We start from the raw sequence: 16,237 nt of genomic DNA, 5'->3' as shown, positions 1-16,237 counted from the left end.
TTATAGCAGCTGAAAAGTCTTCGGATCTTTGTCAGAAGTAACATATCCACCATCCAAGTAAACATAATCCTTTAGCTCCAGGCAGCAACCAGGGTCTGCTGAACTTGGTACCTTCTTAGCTGTCTGTGCGAGTTTTTCAATGCACAGAAGAAGCCAGCCTGAGTCCCTTTGCTGTTCTTGTATAAGTCTATCTGTTACTTTATCATCTCCGTAGCCCCAAACTCTGTTGTATCAGTTGGAGGTGGGTTTCTGCATGCCTGCCCTTCAAACATTCCTTTTCCCCATCTTGATTCTTCATATTCAGCTCTCCTGGCCAGAGTGGGTTAATGCAAACTGACATGTTTTATGGCTTAACTGGGTCTTGTTCTTTGAATTGAAGGCAGATGGCTCTCCGGAGTCTCTTTATATGGCATGTCCAGATCTGAAAGCCTGATGGAGGGTCACTCTGTGGACTATCAATTTCATAGTATTTGTTGATACATTACATCCATCATGTCCTTTAAAAAGCATTTTAGACAATTGGACTTGGCTTTTGATGGCCTTGGTGGCCAGAACATTATTGGCTAGTGTGTTCTCTGGAATCAGCACTGAGATACAGCTTTCCTAAATGTATCACCAAAGGGCATGGAAACAGCCAAAAGTTCCAGAAAGATTACTCAATTTCACTTTCCAAATTGCAAACAAATGCATCTAATTAGTGAAACCTCATTCAGATCTAAAACCCCAGCAGCAAGAGATAGTGGAAAACAGAGATTTTAGCTTTGCAGTCTTGCCAAATAGATCTGTCCTCAGCTCTCTTGACATCTTAGCAGCATTTGGCACAATTCACTGCACCTTCTTTCTCGAAGCCGTTTTGCTTTGCTACTGTGATGCAGAATTCTCCCGGGTTGTCACCTACCTTTCTGGACCCTGTGTTCTTAATCTCTGTTATGGTTATTCTTCCTCTGTCCTTTCCTTAAATGATGGTGTTCCTCATATTTATGACACCAGGCCCACTTTCTTTCTTTTTTTTTTTTTTAAAGATTTTATTTATTTATTCATTAGAGACAGAGAGAGAGAGGCAGAGGGAGAAGCAGGCTCCCAAGGAGCAGGGAGCCCGATGCGGAACTCGATCCCAGGACCCTGAGATCATGACCTGAGCCGAAGGCAGACGCTTAACCATCTGAGCCACCCAGGCGCCCCCACTTTCTTTTCTTATCCTATATGATGGTGTTCCTCATATTTATGACCCCAGGCCCACTTTCTTTTCTTATCCTATATGCTTTTTATTTTTAAAGATGATCTCATTTACTATCTATCTTCCTAACTTTCCATGTCTCCAGGTACCATTTATTTGCTGTTAATGCCCGAATTTATATTTCTGATACATATCTCTCTTTTGAGTTTCAAATCTGAATAGCCAACTGCCTACTAAAATCGTGTGTCCCAAAGGTAAAGCAAATTCAACGTGTCTGATAACAAATCCATCCTATTTTCTCTCAAAACGTATCATTTCTCTGTGTTTGCATCATCCAAGGAGTAGTCCAACCAGAACCTTCATGTTTCAGAGAGTTCTGCTTTTTACCTGGTGGCTGGCTTCCAAGAGACAGGAAACAAAGTGCCAGATCAGTTAAGAGCTACGTCTATATCTGGTGCATTGTTACTTCTGCTAATTATATTGCTCAAACCAGTCAGAGTTCACCCAGATTCAATACAGTGGAAAAAGGGACTACCTCATGATAGGGGAGTGGCAAGTTCATATTGCAAAAAGAGGGTGAGGCATGGGAGGTATCCTTGTGACTATCTTTGGGAAAAACAATCTGCCATGCTGCAAAGATCAGAAATCAAATTCCCGCTCAGCTAACTGCAAACCCAGAGCACTTAACTGTGAAGCTATATTGCTTCATGCGTTCAGAAGAACACTCCTTTCACTTCTGGAAAATAACTGAAACCAAGGAATATTGGTTCTTCTCCATCATTAGTTAATTGCTCATTGCCTTCTTCATTCATTTTCTTTCAGCCCCTACAATAAGCCCAAGCATTGTTTTGAGTGCACACGAGAATGACGAGAACAAACAAGTCCCTGGGGCTGGAGTCCGCCCTCCACCGTTGCACAAGTACTTTCATTCTGAATCAATGGACTCAGACTTGGTTGTTTTTAAGGGCAAGGAATAATCCACTTTTGATCCTAAGAGAGATTGAAATGAAGCTCTGCAGGGGAGAGCTCTATGCAGAGTTTAAAATTGAAGCCTGACCTAATCAAAGTTTATAGCATCACAAAATATTTAGATCTCTTGGTGTGGCATGTACACAGGGGAGACTGCACATTTTAAATATTTACAGCTGATAAATATTTTTCATTATAGGACAGTGCTTGACACATAGCGGCTTGTAGGGAAAAATGCTTGAATTCGGCATGCAAGTGCATCTGATTTACCTCGGGTTAAGCTGTGGCACTGGCTAAATGGCCAACACTTGGCAGGTCAGCTGCCAAAACAATCCATTGGATCACTGTGCCATCCAGTTCCCTCCTTAAGACAATCGAAACAAGAATGACCAAATCAGATTGACTCTATGGAAATCTAATCAATTGCTCCACAATCAGATATAACAGCTCTTCAATCAAATTAATTTTATTTTATTTCATTTAGTGAAGTGACATAGGCACAATCTTCACAGTGCCTGTTCTTTCCTCATACATAGCGTGACATAATATTAGCATTTGAAGGGATTCTAGAAACATCTGGTTCTCTACTTCTCCTATGGGAAAAAAGGATAAGCAGTACCCTAAGTCACTAAGTAAATGTGGGGTGTCTCTCTGGAGTGCTGTGTATCTTCAGATTGGGAGGGGAATACATTTATATGTTTAAACAAGTACAAATATATCATGGAGTATGTATTAAGATAGATTAGATTATGCTCTGCTAACCAAGAACGTCCAATCTCAGTGATTTAAGACAACAAACTTATTTCTCATTCATGCAACATGTCCATGAGGGTCAGCTGCGGCCTGTGTTCCATGTTGTTCTTCCAGAATCCAGATTGATGGAACAGACTCTCTGTAGAACTTTGTCTATTGTCTTAGCGAAGGAAAAGACAAGGGGTAAATCATGAGCTAGATTGTAATATACTCACCTGGAAGCGGCACCTGTCATTTCCACTCATACACCTCATTGGCCAAAGAAGGTCATATGGACCTATCTACCTTCAAGGAGGGTCAGAGAAGTGCAACTCTACTGTGTGCCCAGAAGAAATAAGAAATATTTAGTGAACAGTATTAATATCTACCACAGAATGGGGTGCAAATCTCATATAAACTTTAGGATGAAACATAAGACTTCGAAGAAGTTTCCTGAAATGTATGTGCACCCGCTGAAATGATTAAATACGAGAATCCTAGAAAATGCTGCATGCTTGCCTGAAATGTCTTATTTTATCTTAAAATATGTATAAATACATACATTTATATAAATATAATATATATATAATGTATACACTACATATAAAATATATAAATGTATATTCCTTCCCTTATCTTTTGATGTCAGTCTAAGGGGATTTCATGACAGTGGGTTCATTGATTGGATTTTCTTATTGGCTAATATCCCTACGTGCCTGGTCCTTGTGAAAATCTGAAGCCGCTGGCAAAGCAATTTAAGTGAAAAATCTATCAAGATGTTCTACAATTCTTTCCCTGTTGTCTCTTCCACACAGTATTTGGAAGCAATTTGCAAATGCAAGTCACTTGCATTTCTTAAATATTTCCAATGTTTTTACATAGCTTTCCAGCATTCGCTGTCTATTTAAAAATATTTCAAACACACAGACAAAAATCCATTCTTGCCTATTTACCACCTAATCAGTATAGTTTTCACACAGCTCTGTTTCTTTTGTAATCATAATCTACACATTTAAATAATATTTAATTGAATCATATAATTATAATAGGTACAACAGGCACACCCAGATTTGGGAATGATGCAACTCAAGTGGCAGTAACAGAAGTACAAGGGTGTGCGAGAGAGGACACAGGCCCCTCACCTCCTCCATCCCTGTGCCTCAGATGGTACGTTTCAAATAACAAATGTAGAGCACCCGCTGATGATCTAGTCAGGTGGTTGGTTAAAAGAACTTATATTAAACTTTGTGGAAAAGTTAAGGAACACTATCTGGGATCCTCATATTGCAATTAATGATTCTAAAGCCCAGAATCTGTGAACTACTTTCATTCATTCATTCATTCACTCCTTTATTAGTTCATTTATTTATCGGTCCGTTCAGAGGCAGTATAATAGGATAGTGGACAAGAGCATGGATGCTGGCACCAGATTGTGTGGGTTTGAATTCCAGTTTTGCTATGTGCCCCATGGCCAGTTTTCCCGACTGTAACATGGGAAGATGAGGACCTACCTCAAGGGGTTGTTGAGAAGATTGAATGAAATAACCAGTGTATGTAAATGTTAGCTTATGATAAACTCCTTCATTTGATGGATCTTTGCTGAGCAAATACCATGTGCCAAATATTGCCTTAGCTGATGGAGAAAGGAAGGTGAACAATAAATAGCACAGTTACCTCTCTTGTGCAGTTCTATAGTCTAATGCGAGAAGCCAAATTACACGGCAGGCTTCAAAATAATTAGGTACAATTTGCCTACATTCTGTGAAGAAGGACAGGGTGGTAGGAACGAGCCTTTCCTCTCTATATCCTCAGAATCAGGAGAGTCTGGCACATACTAAGTGCTCAAGAAAATATTTCTGGAACGAATGAGTAAATAAATATATGACTTACCCATTTCGTAGATTTGTCAGCATTCTGCTTCTTGTTAGAGACTGGGATTCCCAGCGGCAGGAGAGACCAGCGCTGCTTGCTAAGCAGGTCCTTCACGCCTCCTCTTCCCTCTTTCACCTGTTTAGTAAAACTAAAGTCCTCTGGTTTCTAGTGTTTCTAGTTCACTAAGATGCCTTCTGTGGGCAGCTCTTCTAAGATGTGAACTTAGATTGCTAGATTCAGAATTCTGACTTCCGTGCAATGATTATCAGCACTTCTCTGTTTATCAATTTCAGAAAAAATGCCAAGAGAATATCCTTATACATTTGAGCCACTATTTTTATATGCTTCAAAGTGAGTTTCTTTATTGGTAGAGGTTGAATTTTTTGAACTTTAAGTACCTTTTGACTAGCAAGGGATATTACCGAATGCTAAATCAGTGCTAAAAAGTAAAGTGTTTTATTGCTCCCCAAACCTAGCCTAACAGACCCACCACTTAGCAGATCTCTGAGGCCTTCTCCAACTTCGATGACAAACGCATGCCGGAAAACCTGGGCTCTGGAGACCCCCTGGGGAACAGGGGTGGGGATGCACGATTCTGGGGGGGCTTGGTTTTAGCTGTAAAGATGAAACAGAACTTTTTAAACAGTTTAGATAGAACTTTCTTCAAGGTAAATTTCATGCTTCCCTGACTTCTTAGCTAGAATGTTCTGAAAAGCCGTGTGTCCAGGTTAGCATAACTGATCACGGCTAAAGAAATCTTCCCCGGGGCAGTTGTGAAGAAGAGAGTGAGCAGCCCTGAACTGGTTCCGTTTGCTCCTATCCCTCCCACCTGTAATAGTTTCTCAGATGTGTAAGTTGGACATGGCTGACAAGGGCCAGACGTATTTCCACCGCTATGTATATAGTGACCCCGTGGTCTGCTAAGTGTGAGTGCACTTACAGACACCACGGGGCAGAACACTTTGCCGTGTTCGGCCCCCAGTTTCCCGTGGGCACCGGCTGAGGTAGGTGCCTGGCACTACTCAGCTCTTTGGTTGTTGAGAATTCACATAGATAATTAAGCCTTCAAAAGCCCAATTTGGCTGGTCTTACAGTCTTCTCCTGTCCTCTCAAACTCTGAACTGTATCCCTCCTTCCTGGACTTGTTCTCTGTATTCTTCTTCCTCTCTCTTCCCTCCTCCTCTTCCCATTGCCTCCCTCGCTCCTTCTCCTCTCTTGCTTCTCCCTCTCTCCTTCCACTCTTCATACTCCTCTTCCTCCTCCTCCCTCTTTCTTCAACCTTGCCCCGCTTTGCCAAATCTTGCTCCTCCTTCCCCGTCGGCAGAAAGCTATGTATGTAGCTCGTCCTCTTCGTCTGCAGCTGCCCCGCAGACTGAGACACAGAGTTGCCCTGAGGTGTGTCTAAACCTGCCAACTCTGTAAGCCTTCAGATCTGGAGATAGAGTGAGGCATATTTAAGGAGAACTGATAAGAAGAATCACCTACAAGCCTCCAGTCAACCCTTGGCAGCTTGCCGAGGAGCCCGCTCGGAGAGCACGCAGCTGAAATGCCGCACAGAAGCCCCAGGAGCTTGTACAATCCCCAGCTAGCAACCCAAACCGTAGGGCAGACGGAAAGACAATCAGAGAAGCTGGACTTACACTGAGCAAAGCAAAAACACAATATTGGATCTGGGAAGAGTTGATGATAGCTCAACGAAGAATTACAAAGTGGGTTTGAAACTTCCTGTGGGAGCCCTGGGTTGGCCTGTGTTCCCACCCCGTGGACGCCGTGCCAGCACACACATATCCTTTTCATTTGTCAGCATCCTGCTTCTTGTTAGAGACCGGGATTCCGGGCAGCGGGAGAGACGGGCCCTGCTTGCTAGGCAGGTCCCGCGCTCCCGCCGCGTCTCTGCACACATGCTTTGGAGGTGCTGCTTGTTGTCCCAGCTACCTGGGCCGGGGCTGGCTGTGTTGCAGGAGCAGTGGTGCCCGAGGACAAGCCCTTGGCTTTCCCCAAGGCAGTTCCCCCATGTAGCCTCCCTCCCCGCTCCCCCACCACCCCATATTCTTTGTTTTGGACCATTTCCTTTCTCCCTGAGCTTGCCTGGGCTACCACCCCCCTTCGTAGAACCAAAGCATTAAGCATGCAGGAGAGAGATGCTGGGGGGCCAGCCAGGAGGGGACATGAAGGAGCCTCCTGGGGTGCTGGAAATGTTCCCTATTTTGGTCTGAGTGCTAGTTGTATGATAGTACACATGTGTAATCACTCATCCAGCTATACATTTAAGATTGTGCACCTCACTGTGTAGAAGTTATACCATTAAAAAGAAGAAGAAGAGAGAATCTAGAATTGGCAGATCTGGGTTTGAATCCATTTAGGGTTGTGTGACCTCTGGCTCTTGCCAAGCCTCCCTCCCCCGCTGTAAGCGAGGATAGTGTGTTTTGTACATTGGCGGTGGAGTGCATGACACGGACTGAAACGCGTCCACAGTGGATAAAGTGCTGGGTACGGGATTAGTGCTCAAGAACGGGTTGCAAATATCATCATTGTTGTTTGAGAAAATTAGTCTCCGAACATGGGAACAGATGCAGATGTTTTGAGTTAACGTCTCTCCACATATTGGAGCATCTGGACACCAGCTTTCAAGGCCTTAACCCAAAGGTGGGAATTTTAGGCACTGAAGCAGGTTAACAGAAGAAAATCACTGGGCAAAGAGCCTTGCATGGGAGCTCTTTCGGTTACACCAGCCGGGCAGCCCCAGTCACCTGGCCGGCCCACACAGGCCTCATCTCTGTCTCATGCCCGTTCCAGCCACGTGTCTTGAACCCTGCAGGCAAATTCTGATGAATTCATTTTTGGCAAATAAACTCCGCTCATACGCAAAAGGTAAACTTCTGATCTGTGCGCCTGACACCAATGCTGAGAAACGCAGCCATGACTAATGGTATTATTTCAGCTCAGCCCTGGAAAATCGGAGCCTTCCTGATTCTTTTTCTGCCCTCATTAAAGTCTGTTTTACTCTGACCAGGAAATGGAGGAGACCCCTGGTGTTCATTGCTGACCTCTACTCTGCTTGTAACTACTTAGAAATCCATAGAACTACGGAGTGCGGGAGCCGTGCAAAGTCTTCGGGTTTAGCTGAGGGAAAACCCCTCACTCTCCAGATGAAGCAGGAGAAGTAACTCGCACAGAGTTCATTCATCTCCAACAAGGACGTATTCAGAGACTGTGTGCCAGGATTTGTGGTAGACCCTGGACTACATAAGCTGGCATGGAAAATCTCTTCTAGCTCCCTTCCAGAGTTCTCCCGAGCCAGACTGTAGCTCAGATCCGTACGGCCTGCTATGCATTAATGCTTCTTCAGTAGGACAATGGTCTAGACTCGGCGCGGAGTTAAATCGTCAAGGGAGAAGCAGGGGTGCTGGCAGCTGATGCCGCAAACCACACAGGCTTCTACACAGGTAAGAGCCTGTGCCCTGAGCAGGCTGACGGGGGGCCGGGGAGGGGGACGGTGGTTTCCATCTTCACCGTCGCTTCCCTGCCTCTGTCTTAGGATCTCCTCTGCCACACAGAGCTTTTGGGGGCATCACCTCTGTTTCCTGCCTTCCCGAGTTTTCGGCTACTCTGGATCGTCATTCCATTCTGGATTCAACCCGCCAAAATGTGCTAGAAAGAGAAATGGAAGACACGAGGGGACCGGCCCTGGTCTCCAAACTCCCTCCACCATGGCCCTGAAGCATGGGTTATGGGGCATTAAACCTACTACCTGTAGATGAGGATTCTTTCAAATTCCCGGTCAGCAGACAGAGAATAAGGATAGGCAGAAAGATGTTTGGATATGAGAGTGTGTTGCTTCTTGGCCCAGGACAAACAGGGCAGGTACTGTGAAGGGGGCTGAATTCCAGCCGTGCTCCTCACCTCTCCCTCGGCAAAAGTCATGTCAAGCCCTCCGAGCCTCCCTTTCTCCACCAATGACGTGGGCTCATGCGTCTTCTCAGGGATTTGTCATGCAAGCAAGGGACTTCATGTGGTTGAGTGTTTCATCCACTTATTCGTCCAGTCAAAGATTTATTAAGAACCTACAGCGCGGCCGATACCGTCCTAAGTGCTTGCAGTCAGTAATGAGCAGGATACACAATCTGAGCCTCACTGAGCACAGAGCCGGATGGGAAAGATGAGCAACTTAGGAAGCAGTAGCCCTAGGCAGCGTCCTAAGCATTGTGACGGGGTGCGGCGTGCCCCTGGCCCCTTGCCGGCCTCGTCTTCTGGGACTCTTCCCTGGCTCATGGGTTCCTGCCACGGGTCCCCAGGCTGCTTCCTGAACATGGCAGCTTCCTCACGCCTCTTCTTTTCTACCTTCACATGGTTGTCCTTCCTGCTCACTCTGCCTGGAATTACCCTTCCCCAGGGACTGCAGAGCTGCTCCCTTTTATCACTCATACCCCAGAGAGGTGTCTTCCAGATGGCCTATCTAAAATAGCCCCACATTCTACTCTGGTTTTGCTCATGGCTCGGCTTTATTTTATTTTTTTATAGTCCTTGCTACCACCTGACATTCTAGTATGTATCCGTTTTGTTGGTGGTGATATTGGCCGTTGTCCGTCAGTTCCAGAGGAGCCTGGACTTTTGTCTGCTTTGCTCCCTGCCATCTCCCTGGTGCCTGCAACAGAACCTAGATCCTGGTGGTTAAACCTTTGCTGAATGATGAAATGAAAGGAGTACATGGGGAAATAATTTAGGCTCAGGAAACTTCCTGACAGAGATGACATTTAAGCCAATGAGTTGGTCAGATATAAACGAGGCTTAGGTAAGGAGGGGGTGTGCGCAAGTGTTTTGGGCCGAAGACACAGCATGTGGGAAGCCCCAGAGATGAGTAGAGCAGTAACAGTGAAAGAAGTTGAGCGTAGCTGGCTGAAGGGGTGTGGAAGGGGTGGGGTGGTGGAGAGAGCTGTGGGTGGAGGGAAAGGCCGGAGGCAGAAGAGGAGGACCCTGGCAAACCTACTATGGAGTTCAGACTCGATCCTACAACATAAGAAAGCAAACTGGTACAGCCCATTTGGAGCACAGCTTGGCAGTTACTTACAAAGTTAAATGTGATTTGTCATGCAACTCAGAAATACCACTCCCGGTATTTACCCAAATAGAAGGAAAAGTTGCTTTCACACACACAACCCTGAGTTTTTATAACAGCTTTATTTTTTTTGCACTGTTTCATAAGAGATCTTTTTTTTCCCTTTTTTAAATTTTATTTTATTATGTTATGTTAGTCACCATACAATACATCATTAGTTTTTGATGTAGTGTTCCATGATTCATTGTTTGCGTATAACACCCAGTGCTCCATTCAGTACATGCCTTCTTTAATACCCATCACCAGGCTAACCCATCCCCCCATCCCCCTCCCCTCTAGAACCTTCAGTTTGTTTCTCAGAGTCCATAGTCTCTCATGGTTCGTCTCCCCCTCCGATTCCCCCCCTTCATTTTTCCCTTCCTACTATCTTCTTCTTCTTTTTTTTTTTTTTTAACATATAACAGCTTTATTTTTAATCACAAAAGCAATCTGTTCTCTATTTTGAATGCTGTGATGGTTACACGACTATGTAGGTTTGTCAAAATCATGCACTCACAAGAGTGATTTTTACTGTATGGAAAGGATTCTTTGATTCAAAGAACTCTGGGAAACCACTGGAGGGTGTTCAGGAGAGGGTAGCACTGTCAGATCTGTGTTCTGGAAGGATCGCTCTGGCAGGGGAAAGGCAAGAGTGGAAATGCGAACAACCGAGAAGTCGAGAGCAATGGACCACAGGAGAGATGACTGCGGCTTGGACTTGTGCTGGCAGAAGTGGGGGTGGAAGAAAGTGAGGATTTGAGACATAGAAGATAGAATCAGCAGGGCTCAGTGATTCACTGGACATGGGGAATGAGCAAGAGGGAGGTGCCAAGAACGATGCTGAGGAATGTGGCTTAGGGGCAACTGGGTAGACACTGGTGTCGTTTGCCATAAACACACAGGCCTTTTGGGGAGAAGGAGCGGGCCTTGGGAAACACACGGCATGCGCATGTATGAGCTAACAGGGCATTGTATACATTGGGAGTATGCTTAATGTTTTCATTTGTTTAGTTAGTTTGTTCTGTTTTGTCTTAGCCAGGTAACACAGACCTGAGTGCTTGGGGCCATGACCAAAAAATCCACCTGACTTAGGGGTTACCATTGAGACTTTATGTTCTATAGCAGCAAATTACTTTCATCTTGGTGCTGCCATTTGGCTGGCTAGGACATCATGTCTATTTAATTTATGTAGGTACAGCTATATGATTAAGATAGTTATTGAGTTAGATGGTGGACCATTTGCATGCTGACTATCATTTTCAAGGAAATTTAGAGAGAGAGAGCAAAAAAAAAAAAAAAAAGATTTCAAAGAAAAATCAGTGTGTGTGTCCTAGAATAGAGAGCTGTCTCCCTCGTAGAGATTTGAGCACCTGTGCATGCATGTGGCTTGGGTGGTTTTGCCTCTACAGAAGAAGGATGGGCTTCCACATTCTTCTCTGCTTTGTCAGTTCCTTCCATTCCCTGGCCTAGATAAAGCTGAAGTGTGTATCTCCAGCCAAACCACCTTCTGCTGTTTTTATGTGGCCCCAATTCCATGTGGTCTGGCCTGGCGAGGAGAGACTTAAATTGAATGAGTATGGTTCATGGCCTGGAGATTATAAATTTCTTTCAGAACATTCAAAACTCCAAACCAATGTTATATCATTGATCCCCAAAATATTCTTGTGAAGTTAATCGGAAATCCTTGCCTGTATTTATGAATAGGGAAGCTAGAATAAAGAGACATTCATTCCAGACAATTCAGCTGAGATTCCAAATGGCAGAGAATGAGTTCCTTAATCTTCCCTGAAACATCTTACCCTTGCCTCTGAGGCGTGTTGCAACTTTATGGCCTTCCTAAATGCCAAGCTCAATAAAGTACTTCTCAATGGTTGCCTCTTGGTGGGTGGGTTTACAGGATGGTTTTCACGTTCTTTGTGATCATCCATGTTTTCTGGTTTCCCTATAATAAGCGTGTGTTACCTTTATAATTGGGAAGAAAATGAAAGAAACGTCATTTGACAACAGTGTGCAGAGTGGGAAACCATTTTTAGAGAAAAATGTACGTATGAGATTACACATCCAAATGTTAATAGCAGTCATTGTGTTGGTCTGGGAATATGGGTGATTTTTCTTTTCTTTCTAGTGCTTTGTGTTTTTCCTTTTTTTTTTTTCATGAATACACATTACTTCTGTAATCAGAGAAAAAAAATACTAACTATTCTTTAAAAAATGCCACACAGACTTCCTCTCCCCAGTGCACGCAGTGGGACTGTGAGGGTGAGGAGAGCGGGCTTTCGGCTCTGACCCTGCAGGTCGCATCCAGTGTGATGACCTGATGACCCGTTTCCATGGCTTTAACGAGAGTCATAATAGCACAGTCTCCCCCCTCCACCCCAGCCCCACCTTCAGGGTCAGGTTCCCGCAAGCTAATGCATCTGAGGGCACTTGGAAGGAAGGTACTTAGTGGGGAGCTGCCGTGGCAATCCTCTCCCATAAATACTGTGTTCAATATAATGAAGGGAACATGTTGTAATTTGAAGGCACATCATTTTTATTTTGAGGGAACAGATGAAATCACAGTTATTAAACCAATCTCCTGTACTTTGGCACTTCTTGTGCCGGCTGATGTCACGTCAGAGTGGAAGGGGGGAAGGTTTGTCCCTGTATGCCCAGGCATCCTGTCCCCATGCAGGGTCAGGCAGAGGGGGTCTGGCCAAGAGCCTGTGGGGGTGCGGGAGGCCGGGGTGCTGCCAGCTCTGGGACAGGGCCGCCCCCTTTGGCCAGGCAGAGGCCCAGCTTGAGCAAGGACTCTAGGAAAGCTGCAGCAAGCTGCCCCTCTGAGTCTTCCACAGACAGACAGTCGGCCCCTCTGGCCAGGGAAGCCCGACTCTTGGCGGCACACTGACAGGAAATCTATGGCTGAGTAAGACGGCTCCATCAGGACGTGGAGGACTAAAACATTGTTCTCTTCCAGTTAAAAGTCAGGTAATTATTGGTGTTCAGTCATATAGTTTTATGGCCACAATGATTCACACAGGGTCTCTATAAGAAGGAAGAAAAATGACATGGAAAGAATGGCTTATAGATCAACCTGTTCAAATGGAAGAGATTTTATATATATGATCAGAGAGAAAGAGAGATTTTTATTTCTTTGAACGTGCTGGTCAAACTACACAAGTTTCACTAAGCATTTAAAAATATATTCTCTTGATCTGTCTCTCCCTCTGTCTCCCCGGGGATGGAAATAGAAATTATTTAGTCTGGGAATTCAACTTAATCAAGTTTCTTCTGTGGCTTAAGCACTAGTGGAAGAGGGGGACATGGCTTTCAAAAGCTTATATTCTGATGCCCCTTTTGTTAAGGCTTCTTTGTTGTTAAATGATTGGTATTTTGGTGGAACCTTTTCTATATTCTATATTCTATATTATATTATGCCTGCCTTATTTTTCTGTATTATACCTGCCTTATTTTTCCATATGCCTAAAAGAAAAAAAAAGCATTTCCCCCACTTTTCAAGCAATTTTAGGAATCGTCCTAGGGTTAGAAAAGACAAACAGAGCTTAAGCTTATGAATATTAAAACTGAATGTTGGAAAATGACTTGAGGTAATTTGATTGCTCAAATTTAATTCCTTAATTGATTACTTAATTTAATTACAATTTTCTCCTTATGTGACTAAGCAGGGCTGTATTTAAGCCAGCCTGGAGAGGTGGCCAGCTCTCTTCAGCTGTAGCACGAGATGAAATAGCATGGTCTTATTGGTTCAGGCTCCGAAGTTGAGGGCAGTGGGTGCTAGACCATCAACAAGGCTTGCTAAGAAGTCGGAATGGGTTTTGCCACCCATAGCATATCACCCACCCTCACCTATACATAAAAAAAGACAATAACAATGCTGAAAGAAGGTTAGTGAGAGAGACTCCCCCTGAGCAGAGTATTTCCTCTCATCCTCCTACTCAAATCAAATATGTGAGAGATGCTGGAGAAGGGTCGAAGATATGGGGTGTTGACCACTCACCCCTCAACTAGTTACTTGCATTACTACAGAAACCCAAGATGGCCATGGATTCAGAGAGAACTCTTGGGCAAGCTTGACAAATGTTCTCTAGAGTTGGCAGGGCACAGAGTCTGCAAAGTCTGAAGGGGAAAGATTAATAGAATTGTCCCCAATGGTAGGGTGAAGAGAAGGGCCGAAGGGACAGCAAATAACACTTCATCTGTCGCGGGCAGGGGTGGGTGTCATCTTGTCAGCTGTGGGTCAGGGAGGACACCTCAGATGAAAGCCAGGCTCTGGTTTCCTTGAAAGGACCCTGCCCAAAAGGTCTGCCCACAGGGACTAGACAACCTGACAGAGACTGATGGATCAGCTGTCCTATAGGAGCTAAGAGGATCTTGAGTGGTTAGCCAGGAGATATTACTCTGTTCAGGGAGATGTCCTCAGCAAGGAGATCTCCAAACAACCAACAAAAGTGGTGTATGAAAGAAAAAGCCATGATTTGCCAGGTAGTGGGCACCATGACCATATAGCTACAGTGCTGGTCAAGTATAGCTTTCTGCCCCTTTACCTCCCCTTGCCCTAGTGCTGGAGGAGTTAGAAGCCACAGAGTAAGTTGAGGAGAGGGTGTTTTAGGGTAAATAAGGAACTGATCAATACCCACTTCCCTTCCTTAATGTAAGTATTTGAGCTTGGGTCAGGCCTGAATGGGGGAGGAGGAGAGCTTTGAAATACATGAGAGATTGAACTTTTGTGTTAGATGAGCTGGACTTTTTAATACCTGAAAAATGAGACACCCTTGATTTCTGGCTGACCGGAAAAGATAAGGGGTCTGTCTGAGGTACCACCACGCTGTGAGGAAGAGAAATCCAACAGAGGAGGCCAGAAGGCAGTGGGTGGGATAAAAACGAATGTGTTCCATGGGGGTCCGGCCCCTCAATATTTCACTTACCCGAGCAAGGGTTCCAGAGAAAACTGTCTTTGCATACTGCAGTTTTATGAACAGTTTTGGAGATGTGCAGTCTTGGTACTTGACGTATAAAAATACTCCCTTTATTTCTATAATACCCAGTTCAGCAGACCTCTGTCTTTGATAACCTGTTCTAGCCTAGCTCTGGATTTGGAGAGCTCCTCTCTTCCACTCACTCTGCAGAGATTTTGATGGTAAGAGTGGATATTATAGTCCAGAATGTAAAATTGAGAGCTCACAAGGCAAGTCTGTTGGAACAGAAGATACAGTAATCGTGAAACATGACTGGGAAGGCTCTCTCTGAAAGGCTGGGTTGGTGTTGGGTGATTAAGACACCCTGGGATGCCTGAGTGGCTCAGTCGGTTAAGCGCCTGCCTTCGGCTCAGGTCATGATCCCAGGGTCCTAGGATAGAGTCCCTCATTGGGCTCCCTGCTCGGCAGGGGGCCTGCTTCTCCCTCTGTCTCCTGCTCCCCCTGGTTGTGCTTTCTCTCTCTCTCTCTGACAAATAAATTAATAAAATCTTAAAAAAAAAAGACACCCAACTCTGAGCCTGGTCTTGTCTCCTCCTAACTGTATGACCTTGGGACAATTATGTAGCCTCTCTGTGCCTCAATTTTCTCCTTTTTGAAATGGGGATAGTAATAGGTACCTTTCTTCATAGAGTTGTGAAGATTAAGTGTGTTAACATGTGTAAAGTGCTTAGAATAGTGTCCAATACTGTGGTAAGAGGTGCTTTGGAGTGTCAGTCATTGCTGCAGACACTGTTGGGGCCCAGGTCATATCTTCCTGGCCTACTCCAGCATTGCCTGTGAAAGCTCACACACACTCATAGCTTCCTGTCCCTTCCTTCCCTTCTTGCGGGTGTTCTCTGGCAGCAGGCACGAGCTCAGGCCAAGTGCACAGCAGGCTGAAAGCACAGGTGTTAAAGCCCCAGAAGAGACCTTTAATCAGTGAGGGTTGGGGCTGGAGGATAAACAGCCCAGCTCCTTTGTGCCCCAGCGAGGGGATTCCGTGTTCCATGGGGTCTCTGAGAGGATCCCCAGAGGGATCGAGCCCTAGTTGTCCCTAGCAGTGACCCACTCATTCATTCATCATGGATTGGCTTGCCCCCTCTCCCTTACCATGTTTCCTAAGATTGTCTCCAAGATAAATGACTTAAATTCAAATCCTTGTCTTAGTGGGAAGCATTGTGGGAACCAAAACACACAGCTCTTTTATATGGAAGTCTTTTAGATGCTTAAAATCCTATCTTATATATTTTTCATATAACCTACCACCCATAGTGGTTGCGGAGCTCACAATAGGATACTTGCTGAATTTTAATTCTATATCATCATCATTTTTCATTATTTCTCTCTGTAACCCCATGAGCTTCTAATTGGAACTGTCCTCCCCAGAACTTCAGATGGTTGGATAGTTATCCTTTTCTTAAATATCTCCACTCAGAG

Source organism: Halichoerus grypus, chromosome 2 (genome assembly GCF_964656455.1).
Source record: "Halichoerus grypus chromosome 2, mHalGry1.hap1.1, whole genome shotgun sequence".
Classification (NCBI taxonomy): Eukaryota; Metazoa; Chordata; class Mammalia; order Carnivora; family Phocidae; genus Halichoerus; species Halichoerus grypus.
The sequence above is the reverse complement of the archived record's forward strand: the minus strand, read 5'-3'. Positions refer to the sequence as shown.